At 43.6% G+C, this 17,230-nt stretch overlaps 1 long non-coding RNA gene across 2 annotated transcripts; it reads left to right on the top strand.

The window, feature by feature from the left end:
* The first annotated feature begins 278 nt into the window (after positions 1–278).
* LOC120567371 lies at positions 279–16,153 on the top strand. Of its 2 annotated transcripts, none has more exons than XR_005640556.1 (6): positions 279–419; positions 736–835; positions 1,262–1,326; positions 15,355–15,692; positions 15,779–15,841; positions 15,926–16,153. It is a non-coding gene; the product is annotated as an uncharacterized LOC120567371 (long non-coding RNA). The 2 variants fall into 2 exon arrangements; XR_005640557.1 differs by having other exon boundaries at positions 15,045–15,692.
* The last annotated feature ends 1,077 nt before the right edge of the window (positions 16,154–17,230 follow it).

Genomic DNA, 17,230 nt, shown 5'->3' with positions numbered 1-17,230 from the left:
CCGCTGCCGTGTGGGTCTTTCTCTCCCTCCCTCTCCCTGTGCAGGTTTGACTTTGAAAACAGGGAACGCTCACCAGCTGATTGGGGCCGCTGCTGCTTTGTCTACTGCTAAACGTGCTGCTTTGTCTACTGCTAAACGTGCTGCTTTGTCTACTGCTAAACGTGCTGCTTTGTCTGCCACTGCTTTCTCAGCAGCTTTGTCTCTGCTGCTAAATGTACAGTTTTGTCTCTGCTGCTAAATGTACAGCTTTGTCTGCTGTTTTATCTACGCGGCTTTGTCTGCTGCGGTGTCTCGGTTGCTAACTACACAGCCTACTCTCTGCTGCTAAATATACGGCTTTGTTTCTGCCGTGAATTACACAGCGTGTCTACTGCTTGGCTACTTGGTTGCTGGACTTTGGACTACAGTTGGCTTGCATGGTGGATTGCCGAAACCAGACTTTTAACCTGTTTAGTTCTTTAATTTTAGCCGAATGACTGAGGAGTTAATCCTTTAGTTTGTATTACTTTGTTTTGTTTTGTTTACTTTATCATTTGAATTAAGTAAATTGTTTTGTTTTCTTTACATTATTATTGTTTGAATTAAGTAAATTGGTTTCTTTACTTTATTGTTTGGACTAAGTAAATTGTTTTGTTAAGCTGATTTTGTGAATTATTTCCTGTTTTATGTTGTAGGTTTTGTTGTACATTTTTGGGTTTAATTCTGTTGTAACCTCCTTTTGTTTGTCCTTTCCAGTGGCTGCAGGCTGGTGGTGGTGTTGGTGATGTGGGTGGTGGTGGTCTTCCTTCTTGTGTGCCATGTTTCCTTGGATTTGGTGACATCACTGTGTGTCTGGGTGAACCCTTTTTCTTTAATTTAGTTTTATTAATTCTCCTTCCCCTTCACCTGCTCTTCCCACCAGTAGGCCTCAGCCCCTGATTAGGTTTTTCTTTTTCTTATTTGTGATGCATGCAAAATTTTATGGTAATATATATCTATATACATTTTATTAAAATAAAGTATTTTTGTAAACTGGGAACCACGTGTTTTGCTTATCAAGTGGAACGAACCTGTGTGCTCTAAAGGTCTTGGGCCTATCCCAAGTGGCGTTGTCAGAAAGCTTAAAATCCCTGAGTGTCATCACTCCCATTCGCATTGCCACACTTGGCGTTGTCGGCAGGATTCACTTTTTTAACGGCAAAGACGTGTGTTCCCTGTGGGTTTTAGTTTTTTTCTTGGGTTTGTTTTTTTCTCTGGTGTACTAATGTTGTTTTTCTTGTAGGCATTTGGGAGAACTTAAAGAGACAAAGCAGCAGTGGTTTCCAACGGATCTTCGTGCCAGTTCTGGTGAGATTTGGTACAGCAGGTTAGCTGTAGGGTGTGGTTTGAGTTTTATTGTGGCCATGGAGGAAGAGTTACAGGAACTTAAAGCTCTGATAACGCAGTTAAAGGCTGATAATGAGCGGTTACGACAGGAACAGGCTGGCTCTAGTGCCTTACCATCTACCTCTGTTGTGCCACCTACTGCCCCTTCCACTTCCAGCGTCCCTGTAACAGAGAGACTGGTGTTTGTGCCCCGTGATAGGAAGTGTCCTGTTTTTAGGGGAAGAACAGGTATGGGGGCGTTTATCCCAGTCTGACTGGGCATTTTTCCTGTGTGACCACCTAGAGCAGGGGTCTCAAACTCGCGGCCCGCTTGGCTTTGTTTTCTCAGCCCTGTGTTTCTGAGGCCCTGGGGCCTATTGTGCAAGCGCTGCAGCAGTGTCATTGTGCAGAGGTCCCTCAGGACAGTCCAGGAAGGGTTAGGTCAGGGGTAAAAAGGTTTGGCGGATTCCTGGTGGTGTCATGAAGATCGTGGCAGCCACATGCTCTGAACAATTCTCTGGCTCCTCAGTGTTGTTTGAGCCCTTGGATTCTGAGTGGTTTGCTTGCTTCTCCTGCCCTGGTTCAAGTGATCAGGGGCACAGCCTACATACCAGTGGTTAATGTAGGCTCTGTTGAGGCAGTGCTGCATCCCCGCACAGTTATTGGCACACTGGGCACTGTCAATGTTGTTAGCCTTCCTGCAGGAGTCACTGAGGTGCCGTCTGGTAGGGCGACCATGTCCTCACACAGTTTCCCCTACTGTATCACAGCAGATGGGAGAGATGGACCTGTCGTCCCTGTCTGTTGATCAGCAGAGTCAGGTGAGGTCTCTGCTTGGGCAGTACACCTCTGTCTTTTCGGCTCACGATGGGGATTTGGGTTGTACTAACCTTATCTCCCATGCCTCCCCCATTTTGTTAGTGGGGAAGAAGGATGGTAGTCTGCGCATGTGCGTTGACTACAGACAGCTAAATAACAAAACCAGGAAAGATGCCTTTCCTCTGCCACGCATAGAGGAGTCCCTGGATGCGCTATCTGGTGCCTGCTGGTTCTCTAACCTGGACCTGGCCAGTGGTTACAACCAGGTATCAGTTGCTGAAGCAGATCGGGCAAAGACAGCCTTTTGTACACCATTTGGTTTATTTGAATGGAACAGGATGCCATTTGGGCTCTGTAACGCCCCCAGTACCTTTCAGAGGTTAATGCTGTGTATTTTGGGGGATCAACAGTGTCAGTCTCTGTTGTTGTACCTTGACGATATTGTGGTGTTCTCATCGACAGTGGAACAACATCTGGAGAGGTTGAAAGTCGTGCTAAGCAGACTTCAAACTGAGGGCCTCAAGGCCAAGCTAAGTAAATGTTCCTTCTTTCAGAAGGAGGTACATTACTTGGGCCACGTGATTTCCGGTGAGGGTGTCTCCACCGATCCAAGAAAAATTGTAGCCAATTGGCCGATTCCCACTACCGCCTCAGAGTTGCGGTCTTTTCTTGGTTTCGGCAGTTATTACCGGCGTTTTGTGGAGGGCTTTGCTGAGCTGGCGGCACCCCTGCACAAGGTTGTGGCTGAGTTTGGTCATGCTAAGACTGGTAAGAAGTCTGAGCGTGGGGTTATCAGGTGTTGGACTGATGAGTTCCAACAGAGCATTCAAGCACTGAAAACTAAGCTCACCACTACGCCGGTGTTAGCTTATACAGATTTTTACCTCCCTTTCATTCTGTAGGTTGATGCAAGCCATGGTGGTTTGGGAGTGGTGCTCTCTCAAGAGCAAGCAGGAAAGGTGAGACCAATAGCCTATGCTAGTCGAGGCTTGAGGCCCACAGAAAGGAACATGGTGAATTACAGTTCCATGAAGCTCGAGTTTTTGGCCCTTAAGTGGGCCATGACTGAGAAATTCAGAGAGTACTTGTTGGGTAATAAGTGTGTGGTCTATACCCACAACAATCCCCTTAGCCACCTGTCCACTGCTAAATTGGCTGCTACTGAGCAGCGATGGGCAGCCCAGCTTGCCTCTTTTGATTTTGAACTTAAGTATCTGTCAGGGAGGAGCAACAAAAATGCTGATGCCCTCTCTCGTCAGCACCCACCTGGTCCTCAGGATGTGGAAGTCATGCTTCCTAGTACTGCAATACCTCAGCCTTTGCAGCAAGCTTTGGGGTTGAGGAAGGTGGAGGTAACCCAAGCTGCCATTGCAGCTTTGCCACAACACACCTCCTCAGAGATGTATGCCTTTCAACAGGCTAACCCTGTTATCCGGGAACTGTTAGAGGTTTGGGAACAAAAGCGGCGTCCCAGCCATGAAGAGCGGGCACGGCTGTCCCAGCCCACGCGGTCTCTTCTTCGACAGTGGGACCACCTGATCGAGAAGGATGGAATCCTTTATCACCAGGTGTTTCGCTCCGATGGCTGTTCTTCAGCTGTTCTTCCTGGTACACTGAGAAGCAAGGTTTTGACCCAAGTCCACCAGGAGGATGGGCATCAGGCAGTGGAGCGGACATTGGCGCTCCTTCGGTCTCGGTGTTACTGGCCTGGCATGTCTTCTGATGTGGCCCAGTGGTGTCAGACATGTGAGAGGTGTCAAACTGCTAAAGATGATCACCCAACAGCTCGTAGCTACATGGGGCATCTGTTGGCGTCTCGCCCCAATGAAGTCCTTGCTATTGATTACACCACTCTAGAGCCTGCCCAGAACGGTGTGGAAAACATCTTGGTGATGACAGATGTTTTCAGTAAGTACACAATAGCTGTCCCCACCCGAGATCAACGTGCCCCTACTGTGGCTAGGGTTTTGGTGGCGGAGTGGTTTTACAAATTTGGCGTCCCTGCTCGGTTGCATTCCGACCAGGGCCGTAATTTTGAAAGCTCTTGAAGAAGTAAATTTGAAGTGTCCGCAGCTCAAGGCCAGATAAGCGGCGCAGACTCCACCGCTTGCTGCGACCGCTCTATGCTCCTCGTTTCTCGCTTAAAGTGCAAGTTTTAAGAGTTATAAAAGAGTTACGCAGAAGTCAAGGGAATCAGATTAGAAAAAGAGCTTTAATGTGCACGAAAGAAAATCAACACACAAGAAAGCCCGAGCAAGTACCGGTAAGCTTGCTAAAGATTCCTTTGTCTAACTCCACTTTATATCGTCCAAAAAGAGAGATCCTCCCCCTGAAAAATGCTCCAATGATCACTCTCAGAACATGCATGTAAAGCTTCAATTGGCTACTTTTTAGGCCTAAGACCACCTCTTCCTGGGGATTTTCCACTGTATGAAGTCATTTTGCTGATCCTGCATTTTGAATGTTTACGCTTAAGGCATTTTTGGTATGAACTATACACCAAATGGACTATCCGCAGCTAGCGCGGCTGCTTCAGTGGTATATCATCGTGGCTATTAGCAACTGTATCGCAGCAGATTTTCTGTGGATGACTGCAGCTACGCAGCGGCAAATGAAGGTGGTACATGGGGGGGGAGAAGATCTTTCCTTATTTCGAGGCAAAATACATGTCATATCTTGTCGAGTATCATACTAGTTGTACATTATATTTTATAACAGATTTTATCACATTTTCCCACAACATTCCCTCCTTTGTGACTATAGAGTCACACTTCCTAGATAAAATCTGTCCTGTTAACTGGTTCATTACCATAGTATACTCATTGGTGTTTTGTACCACAGTGACTGTTACATGATTATCAACAAAAGGGAGTTTTATCAACAGATGTTAATCCTGGCATAGCCCACACCTCTTCACTTTTTTTTGAAATTCAGTGCAAGGGAAGTTGTATTATACATAATCTCTCCAATGAGTATATAAGACCTTTTTATTCAAGTAATATTGCAAAAAGCTGTTTTTGGTGCTAACATATTTTAAGCAAGCGTAAACAATAATAACACACCTATGGAACCTTGCTCGGGAGATGAGTGATACACTCATGAATACATGAAGCCTTCGAGGCTAACTACATGAATGTTTTTCCTAGGCACACATGGTTATAACGCACTTCACATATACTGAGTGCTGTGAAACTTTTACTGATTGTCATCAAACTATCTCTTACTGCCCTCCTGTGATCTGTAAGTAAATAGGACTCTGATGTGGTGTACAATAATTTCTGACTAACCATATACTGTTGAAACTCAAACAACACTTGATTGCGACCTCACGTGATTATGATTTTCTTACTAAAATTCACACCATACTTGACGTGAGGTTTTCCAGCTTTTGACCCAATAAAAATCCTTCAAATCCAGTTGCTTCATTTTATGTGATCTGACAAACATTAATATGGCTTATCAATTCCAGTTATTTTCTTCCAGTGATACAGTGATATAATGAATATATAATGATATAACAATATGACATACATTGTTGTTTCAGTGACATAACCATGATTTCCCTTTTACTTAACCAGTGGTGTGATTACTGAGTCCAGTACATTTGACAGATTGTCCAGTGCTTTCATCTGAGGTTTGTTTTGCAAAGGTGATGGGTAACCCGGATACTTTACACATCGTAGAGGGCCCCCGAGAGGTTTGCCCTCTTACTCTTGTAGGTTGGTCTCCGTTTTATCACTCACTCTTCTCAACCTTCGGTGCATCTCCAAGGATTGATCCTGTTGACTCATGCGTTGGGTAATCTGTGCCACTGAGTCGGCTAAGGACGCTGCTTGCACCTCTGTGTATTCTATGGCACTATGGGCTTTCTTTATCTCCTCATCCTGTGCCCTAATGATCTCCAGGCACTGGTCATGATCCTTTGCAATACTCCTCAGGTTTTTACGTTGCTCGATTTGATTGCGTTTGTAGCTCTGTACTTGCTGTTTTCTTCTCAGAGTGCGATAATAATGGGTGTCCGTCGGTGATAGTTCTTTCATCATCCTCCTGAAACTTTCTGCTGGCATGGTCATCATTGGACTGTCCCATTCAGGCACTGGTAATGCTGGTGTCATGTTGGCAGCTTGTGGGACTGTGGACATGTTCCTCTGCGTCTCAGCCATGGTGCTGTCATCACTATCCAACGTAGTGTCTGATGATTCGACGTCCCCATCTGCTTGGTCCTCAGGTCTGGTCATCTCTCTTGGTCCTCAGGTCTGGTCATCCCTCTTGGTCCTCAGGTCTGGTCATCCCTCCTTCTGGGCTGTCTCTCGGTCCCGGTTTTGGCGCTGGTTCTGCTACGGTTGGGTGCTGTAGGTTTGGTTCCTGCTGGAGCTGGGATTGGGAGGTTGTGGTGCCTGGTCCCTACTGGCTGCGGCGGGCCTAGTTCCTGGATCATCTGCGCCCTGTTTGGTTGGGATGCATGGTTGACCTCAGCCCATGGCAGATCCAGGGTGTTGACCGTACTTCTCATCTGTCGAGCATTTCCCATAACTAGAGCTGCCATATTTGTCTAGTGATAAGAAATCAGAGTTAGTCACCATTCGATTGTAAAATTTCAATTTCATTTGTTGGGTTAGTCATGCACTGAGTTCGTTAGCATTGGGGTTCTAGCCTGCTGAGTCAAAAGAAATGTCCACTTGCCAGCCGTCATGTATTAGGTCACAGTCAGTCAGTTGTCTTTTGTCTCGGTGGTGGGTTCGGGTTCCATGTGCACATAGATTTCTTCAATTGAATGGTTACCAGTTGGTATTTCATAATACTGATCTGAACCTTCCTGATTCAACTCCTTCCTATCTTCCGTTATCTCGCTCTCAGAGCCTACATACACTGGGAACCCTCCTGTAACTACGGCCATGGTTTTCGGATCTCTGACCTGACTAACGGGAAAATACAGCATGAAACGATCAGTGCTATTGAAATCACAACTCTGATGGCCACTCCTACTCCCTCCAAAACCCTACTCCAGGATAATCCACTGAGCCACTCCCAACTGCCCATTAGTCCAGTATTCGAATTGGATAGTTCTACATTAATCTCTCTCATCTCATTTAGTTCATTAATTGCAGTTGTGAGATTTCCGCCCACCATGCATTGGGATAATCGTGTAGCATTCCTCATCATATCACAAGCTATGTTTCCATCGACCCGTTTCCATCCGAACCAAGCAATATCGAATGAAAACTGCCTTATGGAAACAGCAAAACCCGACTGAACCTCATGAACATCGACTCAAAGAAAATACGCTCGCTCCCATCGGACCCTCCCCCGATCGATGTACGGCTCATGCAATAAACGCTGATGGAAACGTTATTTGTCGAACAAATAATGGATTGCAATTAAGTTTTAGGTCATTTTATGGTTGCAACCTGCAATAAAACAAAGAAGAAGAAGCCTCAGCTCATCTCCGCCCAGCATCTCTGCTCCGCCTGCACACATGACAGGCGCCAACAAAAACAGATGCAAGTGGACAAACGAGGAGACGAGATACTCCAACTTAATTCACCAGAAAAATAACAACTACTTCTGTCTAGCAAAACTTTGTTCGCAAAAGTTCGCCCGAATCCCATGCGATTCAGTGCAAAAATGAATGGAAACACCCCAAAATGTCTCAAATCAATTCAATATACCAATTTAATCGCAAAACAGCATGTGATGTCATTACGCACAGGTTTCTATTCGCTTTAAAGCTGTTGGATGGAAACACACTTTCACCAGCTTTATTCGCATGAGTTTTTTTTTGTTTTTTTTTACCGAACTTCAGATAATTCGATTGACAAGTGGATGGAAACCTAGCTACAGACTCCTTGGCCTTGACCAATAATGTCTCTAAAACAAATCTGTTTTGAACAGTCATTAATGACGTGGCATGTAATTGCTCGTTTACCCCCTCTAGTGCTTGTATAGTGTAATTAATAAATCTATTGTTGACTGTTTCTGGTAAGATATTGGGCATTTATTACTTGTCCGAATATCGGGATTGACCCTGCCACTTGTCCTGAAATTATCCAATCGTTACCTATTGCCAGGTGTTCGGATGGCACCCCATGTGGTTCTTGGTTAAATGCTTTATAAACCTGATTGTCTGGGGTCCACTCTTTTCTGAACTTCTTTTAGTTCTGTCCCCTGTCTCTTCTGCTGGTGGTGCTATTATGGTCAGTTGCCCTGTCAACAGGACTGGGGCACAAATTCCGGTCCAATTAGCCTCTAGCTGTGGTTTGATCTCCATATCTTTTTCGCATAACCAAAAAAATATCGCCCAAGGGATAGGTTCCGGATGAATAATCAGGGATTTTGTATTCATAGATTTCCATCAGGTTTTTATGATAGATAACATAACCATTATTTAGTACAAGCTGATCACATCTAAAACTGGCTGTGGGATCGTTTGGGTACCATGGATCGAGTGTGCATGTGATCAGTTTCCTTGAATCATTTAGCCATGGGGTTTCTCGATGGATTATTCGCTCTAATTCGGGTCTGCGTACTACAAAAAATGGGAAGATCATGTTCTCTGGTTTCTTTACTACAGGGGGCAGTAGAAAGTCGTCCTTAACGTTTCGTTTTAACATTCGTCTTGGGCATACTTAGTTTGGCCACTGTGGTTTACTGTTACTTCTAGCCATCTGCATCGTGCAGGGTGCAAAACACTCTTTGGATAGGCCCCTATCCCGCCTCCAGGTATTGACTGTATCTGGTTTAGTACGTTGGCATTGTAACAGGTTATGCAGTTCTTCTGGGTTATTTGTTTAGCTGATTACTCCAACCACTGATAAAATATATTAGATTTCCATCGAGACATTTTTAGCTTTTCAAATGTCTCCTGGGGCCTGGTATGTACAGCTCTAGTGGTTCTGGTCCGTTTTACAGTTAGTTCTACCAGTTGCTGGGCCTGCTGTCTTATCATATACTCCGCCGAGCCCATTTCAAAACAAAATTTTTGTCCGCATTTGAGTCTGACTGTCGCCTCACCTTTGACTTGGCAGTGCTCGTGGATTAGATAACCTTTTAGGGTAATACCCTCTGGATTTCCGGCTATGATTGATCACTTACGTTTGACGTGGTGTAGGTGAGATTTATGTCTTATTTATGTCACCCCCACTGCCAACACACAGTCTACTATTCATTTTGGTTAGCTCTGCTTTGTTATCGGGTTCCTTTTTTTTGGACTGGATTTATACAGTGATAAGGATTATTGCAACCAGTGTTGCTGGATCAGTGTTCTCAAAACCCATGTTTTTTTCCCTCTGTTCAGGTTTTGGTGGGTGGGCCATCTACCTATTTGCCTGAATAATGGGACTGCCCTTTGGTAACTTACTGGTGGAACTGGAGGTGGACCTACTGCTCGCTGTCCTACTACTGGTTGTGTTACTGCATGCAATACCGCCCAATCTTTTCTTCTGCGGCATTGGTATCGTCTGACTCCCTGTGGGGTGGTGTCACCTGCCCCTCCTGATCCAGGAGGTTCTGCTCTGTTGACTGCTTCATGTTGGTTGGGTCATTTGCTCTGCAGCGATGGTTAAGCTGGAATTAATACGTCTTACCTTCTACTCTGAGGGTTATTGGTGTTACTAATAGGACTTTCAATAGGCCTTCCCGTATTGGTTGGTCCCACCTTCGTTTGTACACTTGGATATAGGATGTATACCCAATCTCCAGGAGTTATCTGAATTAGGTTTTCTAGAATCTCTGCACATCTTTCTTCCGTGGCACCTTTCACCTGTTGAAACACACTCATGGATTTGATACATTTGGGTTAGATAGCTGATCAATTTATCTTCCAGCTGTTCGAGTGGAGGTCATTTAATCGGACTTTTGAAAAACAAAAAACAAGCATGGGACGTCCCGTAAGCATTTCATGCGGGGGATATGTGCGTGTTAGTACATGTTAACATCCCAGAGCTTATCTGATTCTGTTAGGTCACTGGTTAAAAAATTTTAACTTTTCTGCGCAAACGTCGCACTCCTGCTGCATCCTATCTACTGTAGCGGTGACCACTATACCGCCTGCAGCCATCTTATCACTTCCCCCCCTTGCGCAGTGATCCAATCAATGCGCATTTCTGATGGCAAAATGTAAAAGAGAGATTGGCAGTGCAAATTGTTTTATTCTGACGTCACTTTGGACACCTGTCACAGGCATTTTCCACTATTTTAGGACATTTCCTAACCTTAGCACTCAATCTAAATCAATAAAATGTTTTTAAGTTTTTTTTTTTTTTTTTTTTTTTCCTTTTTTTTTTCGTGTTTAAAAACAAGTTAAAATGTTCAAATGGTAACTACTAAATATCCATCTTGGATTAATTATGCCAGTTGAAACTTACTGTTTATCTATTATTAAAGTTTAACCTATTGCCAGTTTAATTCAAGGCTACACAGGATAACTCGTAACGGTAACTAACGCTAGTAAAAAACACACTTGTATGACAATGGTCTTGTACAATATAAGTTTGTGTTTTTGTTTGAAAAGAGAAATATTGTTCAAAATTGTATTATTATTGGTCTTTTATAGTAGTTATTAATGGTCTTTTTATATTAAGATTTAAACAATGACTATTTTATTTGAAAACCTTTTATAAATCCAAAACTGAAGTGGCTAAATTTCACCAAGTACACCGGGGGAGGCTTCAACAGCTCCCTTTTTCAATGTTATTCGCACAGGCTGGGCTGTTTTAACGAATCCTAAGTCGTGTTCTGACCAATCTTCCTGTGTTACTTGACTTCCTGTAGCAGCTTCTTCACTAATAAGATAGTTATACCAGTTTAATTTCACTTAGCCAATAATTTTTTTTTTTTTTTCCCCATAGTTATGGCATGATACAATCGTTGGGAGACTTTCAGATGGAACAGTGGATTTAAAAACGTTCACTGCCGCTTCTTACATTCACACTTTACTTCATATAATCTAATAGTATATGTGCAATCCTTTTTAAATTGACTGAATAACTACACCTCATCAATTTCCCTGGGGGAACCAATACATTCTTCTTACTCTAATTTTTAGTATGTAGGTTATATTTATAAGCCCTTAATCTTAACTCAAACACACTGGAAAAAAGGTAGAGCATGCTTCTTATGACAATATATAATATTCAGGGGTTGGGGCCTCCTTCTCCAGCAAAGTGTGTGGATTTTTAACACTCACGCATAGCTGCTGCTGCTTTTTCGTCATGCCCGTAGGTGCAGATTCTGTCCTGGCTCCTGTCCTCTGAGCCAGATGATGTTTTCCCTGTCTGCCTTTAGATTTGCATCAGTTTAAGGTCCCCTCCTTGTCCTCTTGATATTTCTGGTGTCTTTGAGGGAGTTTCACTCTTGGTCGTTTGCATATCTTGATGCTGCAGTCCGGAGCCTCCTCCTCTGCTTCTTTGGCAGACAGGTCTCTGAGTGTCTCATAACTGCCAGCTTTGCCTCATAACCAGACAGAAGTTTCTGCAGTCATATTCCCCAGTCTCTTGTCAGCTGCATTTGGATGCTTGACCTGGGAGTCGCTTTACCACAGTCTGTCTGAACATAGTTCTTTACAGAGGGTCATCCTCTGGGTCGGTGCCAAACTCCTGCCTCCATTTACTGTGGACTTCTGCAACTGTCCCCAATTGGCTGTCTTCCGAGCATGGCAGGATTTATTCGGGTTGGAGATGTAGTCCTCATTGCCAGCCACAATGATGCGTGGTGGTGGTTGAACTCACTCATGCTCACTGCCTTCTGCACCAGTTCTTTGACCTTCTGGTCAACTCCTGTGTCCTTGCAGACTTCTTTTTTGCTCTTGTTCTTGTTTAATCTGCTCGTAGTGTCTGTAAATCCCCACACTTAGCCAAATCAAAAGTCCCTCCCGTGGGCCACAGATTGAGAAACCTTTTGTTTGCTGTACCCACTTTTTAGAGATTTTCCAAATAATATTAGCTTTCACTGGATTCTGTTAGCACAACATTTTCGTCTGCTGTCACTTTTGGTACTGTCATTTTCACCTGCTTGGCCTTCCTCTCCAGTGTGCATGATAGTATGTGTTGATGTAAGAATATTGGGTGTATTGTGCTTGTCGTCAATAAATCAGTCCTGTTTTTCATGGGTGTGGAAAAATTGGGATGCCCTCTAATTAAAGTGATGGTTCGGAGTAATTTCACCCTAGGGTCCTTTGCACCATGATCTCGAGCCAATCACCCCCCCAGAAGCTTTTTTCACCTGGGTCGAACATTGGGAGCGTTAGTGTAGAGTAGCGTTAGCCGCTCAATAGCTTAGCGCAGAGGCTAATGGATCCGAAGTGTCTCTTAACATTACCCCACTAATAATGCCCGAAATGATACCAAACGTCTACAGTAGTACAAATAGGTTATGCACTCATAAAACGATGGATTGTAAAATTTGTAAGTACACCAGAAGTTTATGTAAATAACACTTGCCTGCTGGCTTCTGCTCTCTGCTGCTGCTGCTGCTGTTACTACCGGGCAGTAAGAGTGCTTAGGGACATCTACAAATTACAACACCGAAAAGAGATGCAACAAAAATATTTATTAATTTAATGATTAAATAAGGTAATGTCTCCAAACTTACCTCAATTATTACTTGTCTCCTGCTAGTTATACTACAGCACTTACTTTAAAAAATAAGTTAAATTAAAAAATATTTTTGTTGCATCTCTTTTCGGTGTTGTAATTTGTAGATGTCCCTAAGCACTCGTCTCACAGCAGCAACAACAACAGCAGAGAGCAGAAGCCAGCAGGCAAGTGTTATTTACATAACCTTCTGGTGTACTTACAAACTTTACAATCCATCGTTTTATGAGTGCATAACCTATATATACTAGTGTAGACCTCTTGGTATCATTTCGGGCATTATTAGTGGGGTAATGTTAAGAGACACTTCGGATCCATTAGCCTCTGCGCTAAGCTATTCAGCGGCTAACGCTACTCTACGCTAACTCTCCCAATGTTAGACCCAGGTGAAAAAAGCTTCTGGGGGGGTGTTTGGCTCGAGGTCATGGTGCAAAGGACCCTAGGGTGAAATTACTCCGAACCATCACTTTAACTGTGTGTGTTTGTGCTAAAATGTATGGTTTACTCTTAACCCACAGTGCTGTGTATGCACTGTATATGTGACTGTGTCTGCGTGTGTGTGTGTTTGTGTGTGTGTGTGTGTGTGTGTGTGTGTGTGTGTGTGTGTGTGTGTGTGTGTGTGTGTGTGTCTCCTTGGCTTCTCTGTGTTTTCCTATGTTAATTATGACCTATGTCCGCCTGTGACTAAAGGAATTTTACAACCTGTCAACTTACATATTGCTTCAGGTGTCAATTCTCTTATGACTACAGTTTGTATGTGTCAACTTTAAACAACCCACCTTAACTTTTAAACTGTAATCTATAACTCCTTATGATAATTGCCACAAATCACAATCAAAGAATTTTAGTACCCATTTAGCGACTAAATTGTTAAACTAAATTTCCCCATGTTTTATTTAAGCTCAGCTCTAATTGTCTATATACTCAACCTTATGAATGTGACTTTACTTATGCAGTGATAATAATATTCCCTTAAACTCTGTCCACATAGCTCCATAAATCACTCAATTCTAGCAACATACCACAACTATGGTCTATTCCTCCAACCCAACATAAAACCCTTGTATACCCCATACCGACAACATATATTTTCCAACATATTGTATGTTGTATATGTATATGCTGTCGACTCGATCACAATCTGTTCCTGTTATCATTAATATTTGATGTTTGCTATAGCTTTTTTTTTTTTTTTGCCGTCCGCCATTGTCATAGTTATCATTCTGACATCATCCCTATAATCCAATCTAGCACTTACTTTTCCCTCTAGCACGTACTTTTCCCTCTACTCGTTCTTCCTTCTATACGTTCATTTCCTGATCCTTACATAGACCTGCCTTAATGTTCCACTCTCATTAACCAAAACCGTTTGGTTCTTTTTTACCTTCTTTTAAACTCACTTTATGTTTTTTTGGCATTTACTAGTCATGGGCTGTCAGTGATAAGGGCTCATGGGGCCTAAGGCCTTTGTTTCGTTTTTACAATATCAATTCACGGTGTTATGACTCGAAACGGTTGTGTTATATTACCTGCAATTAGTGCTCTATTTGATTTTGTTATAATCCAAAAATCTACTGATTAAATACAGTTCACAATTGCTCAGCTGCGTATTCTTATCACCACACGACTTTTCATATTTTTCTAAAATAGAGTGTGTGTGTGTGTGTGTGTGTGTGTGTGTGTGTGTGTTGTGTGGTTTGAGGATGATATGTGAGTGTGTGCATGTGTGTGTGTGTTGCGCGTGTGTGTGTGTGTGTGTGTGTGTGTGTAAGATAGATAAAAATGTGTGTGAGACAGAGTGAGAGAGAGAAGAGAGAGCGAGTGAGAGAGAGAGAGAGAGTGATGTGTGTGTGTGTGTGTGTGTATGTGTGCGTGAATGTGGGTGTATATATGATATATGTCCTTGGGTGTGTATGTGTGGGGATGTAAATGTGTGTGCGCTGTTAAATACGTGTGTGTGTGGGTGTGTGTGTGTGTGTGAAGGGAAAATGTGTGTGAGACAGAGAGAGAGTGAGAGAGGGAGAGAGAGAAGAGAGAGAGTGAGCAGTATTCTAGCTGTGCTTGTAATCTAGGTTGTCTATTCACAAGCTGTCGGATCCAAATTTGCAAAAATAGAGTAATACTGCCCACTATTATCTTATAGCCACAACTGAACTACTGGCCGTGAGCCCCTCCTCATTTGTACCCCTTTAAAACTCTCTCAGCCACCCATGGGCTAGATCCTATTTTGTGCTGTTCCCTTTATTCTGAATTTCTTGGTGATGATCTGCCTGCTCGTGCTTCCTGCTGCAGCCTCGCGACCTTGACCTTATCCGCGGTGCTACAACAAAGACACAGAAACCGAAAGTATACCTCTTTCTCCTATCTGTCTGATTTACTGTTGTACACCTTCATCTGTCCTCTAGCCTTACTCCTTACACTTTCGAGTTATTAATCTCAGCCTTCAAACACACTTTCCAAACTCATGCGCTCATTCATACACTTCGTCCGCACCATGGTATTTCAAGACAAACAACATTTTCACATCTGATTCCTGTTGGCAGTGTTTTTGTTAGTTATTCTAGCAATTCACTTTGTGCCAATTTACTAAAATTTCCTCTAGGTTCTTTTGGGAGAGAAAAACGACTTCTGACGCTTTCCACCTGGGCGAGGCTTACACTCCTTCAACACCCAGAATTAGCAGAAAAAATGGCTCTGCCTACCTTTGATATATGTTTGGGCCCCTGGTGCTTCAGAATGCAAGTTCCTCCCGGGATCAGAAAGGTCTCGTCACGTCTTCCTCCTGGATATGGCTCGCCAAACTGAAGAAGCTGCCTGTAGGAGGAACCTCCCCTGCACTGCAGAGGTGGGGTCGTAACAGTACACATGAGGACCCCATCTTCCCAAAATGCTTCCATACAATACGAAAAACAAGGGACAAGAGTAAATGGCTCTAGGCAGGTTTGTTTCATTCAACTGGTTTGGTTATTAGCTACAATTATGGTCATTACCAATATGATATGATGTACTGATGTTTTGTCTTGCAGGAACTCCTGCGTTCTACAACCTGGAAAAGGAGCTGTCTATCCATGTCTTGGAATGATGTGCAAGTAAATTAACGTCTTTACTTTTTGAGAACATTTGCCCATTTCTTGCAATTGTTTTCATGTTTGATTTTCTTTTTACTGTCCAAGACTCTACCTGGCTGCACTGCATTATAATGAGAATGCTGATTGAGGACAAGCCACCACGTCATCAGGGGATCCTCGTTTTAAACTGAGCTTTCCAAAATCCAGGAAGGGAGAGTGCAGAGCTAGACTACTAACTTTATTTATTTTCTCTCACTCAAACACATTTACATTGTACATGACACAAAGTACTGCAACTGTACTTTCAACACAATAAACAAAAAAGCTCATTATGCTTTTTGGCTTTTTCCCTTTCCATTATTGTGTTACATATCTTTTTATACTTTTTTTAGGGTTACAAATAGAAAAAGCCCAAAGTCCACCCCAAAGGCACTTACTCTATCCAACAGAAAACACTGTTCATAAACTGCTCCAAAGAGCTCTATTGTAGTCCAGCCTTTACTTCAGAGACAAACGTGCGTCACTTTGGAACACACGTTCTAATGCTCGCCTAGCTGCTAGCATGGCACGCCCTCATACTCTGCTTCTGACTGGCTAGTAGTTGTTGGGACACAACTACAGTCTTGTGATTGCTTGTCACAACAATAACACAATAACAATAACCTTGATGATTATGAAGCTACCTGCAATGAGATACTCCAGGAACTATTAGCTTACATTGCACAGCCGTCTTGGATGCTAAAAGCTTCCATACAAGGCTTGCTTGGTCAATTGGTGCTCATCTATCAGAGCAGAGCCCATCGGCAACGCACTGTCCTCCAAGCACAGCTCACCCAGCTGAAGAACAGCTATGAAGCTAAGCAGCGCAAAACGTTATGGATTAGACAGAGAGTCCAAGCCAGGCGTAATGAGATCTCTCGGCTGGAGGAGAGCCTTGAGAATCTGTCGGCACAGCTCTGGCGTGCTGAGCAAAGAACAGAGTTCTATTTTCCCCCTCAGAGAGACCACTCCCTTTCTCCTCCTCCTTGGTCTCCTCACAGTCAGAGAGACCTTTCTTCTTCTCTGCCACCTCGGTGGAGAACACACTCTTCCTCTTCCCAGAGAAGAGACCATTCTTCTTCTCCACCACCTCAGTGGGGAAAACCCTCTTCCTCACCTTCCCAGAATAGAGACTCTTCTTCTTCTTCATCTCCTCCCCCTCGGAGGAGAGATCACCACTCCCCTGCCAAAAGGGGGAGGGACCACTGACAGCTCGCCATCCCGCTTTGATCTTGGACCGGCTCCAAAACCATCTGAGCACTCGTCAGATCGAGCCTTGGCTGCATGATACTCTCCGACTCCGAAAGAGTGTCCGGTTTGACCCAACGGAACACGTCCAAGAATCATGTGATTCTGCCTTTGACCCTGGGC

This window comes from Perca fluviatilis, chromosome 10, assembly GCF_010015445.1.
Source record: "Perca fluviatilis chromosome 10, GENO_Pfluv_1.0, whole genome shotgun sequence".
Lineage (NCBI taxonomy): Eukaryota > Metazoa > Chordata > Actinopteri > Perciformes > Percidae > Perca > Perca fluviatilis.
The sequence above is the reverse complement of the archived record's forward strand: the minus strand, read 5'-3'. Positions and strand labels throughout refer to the sequence as shown.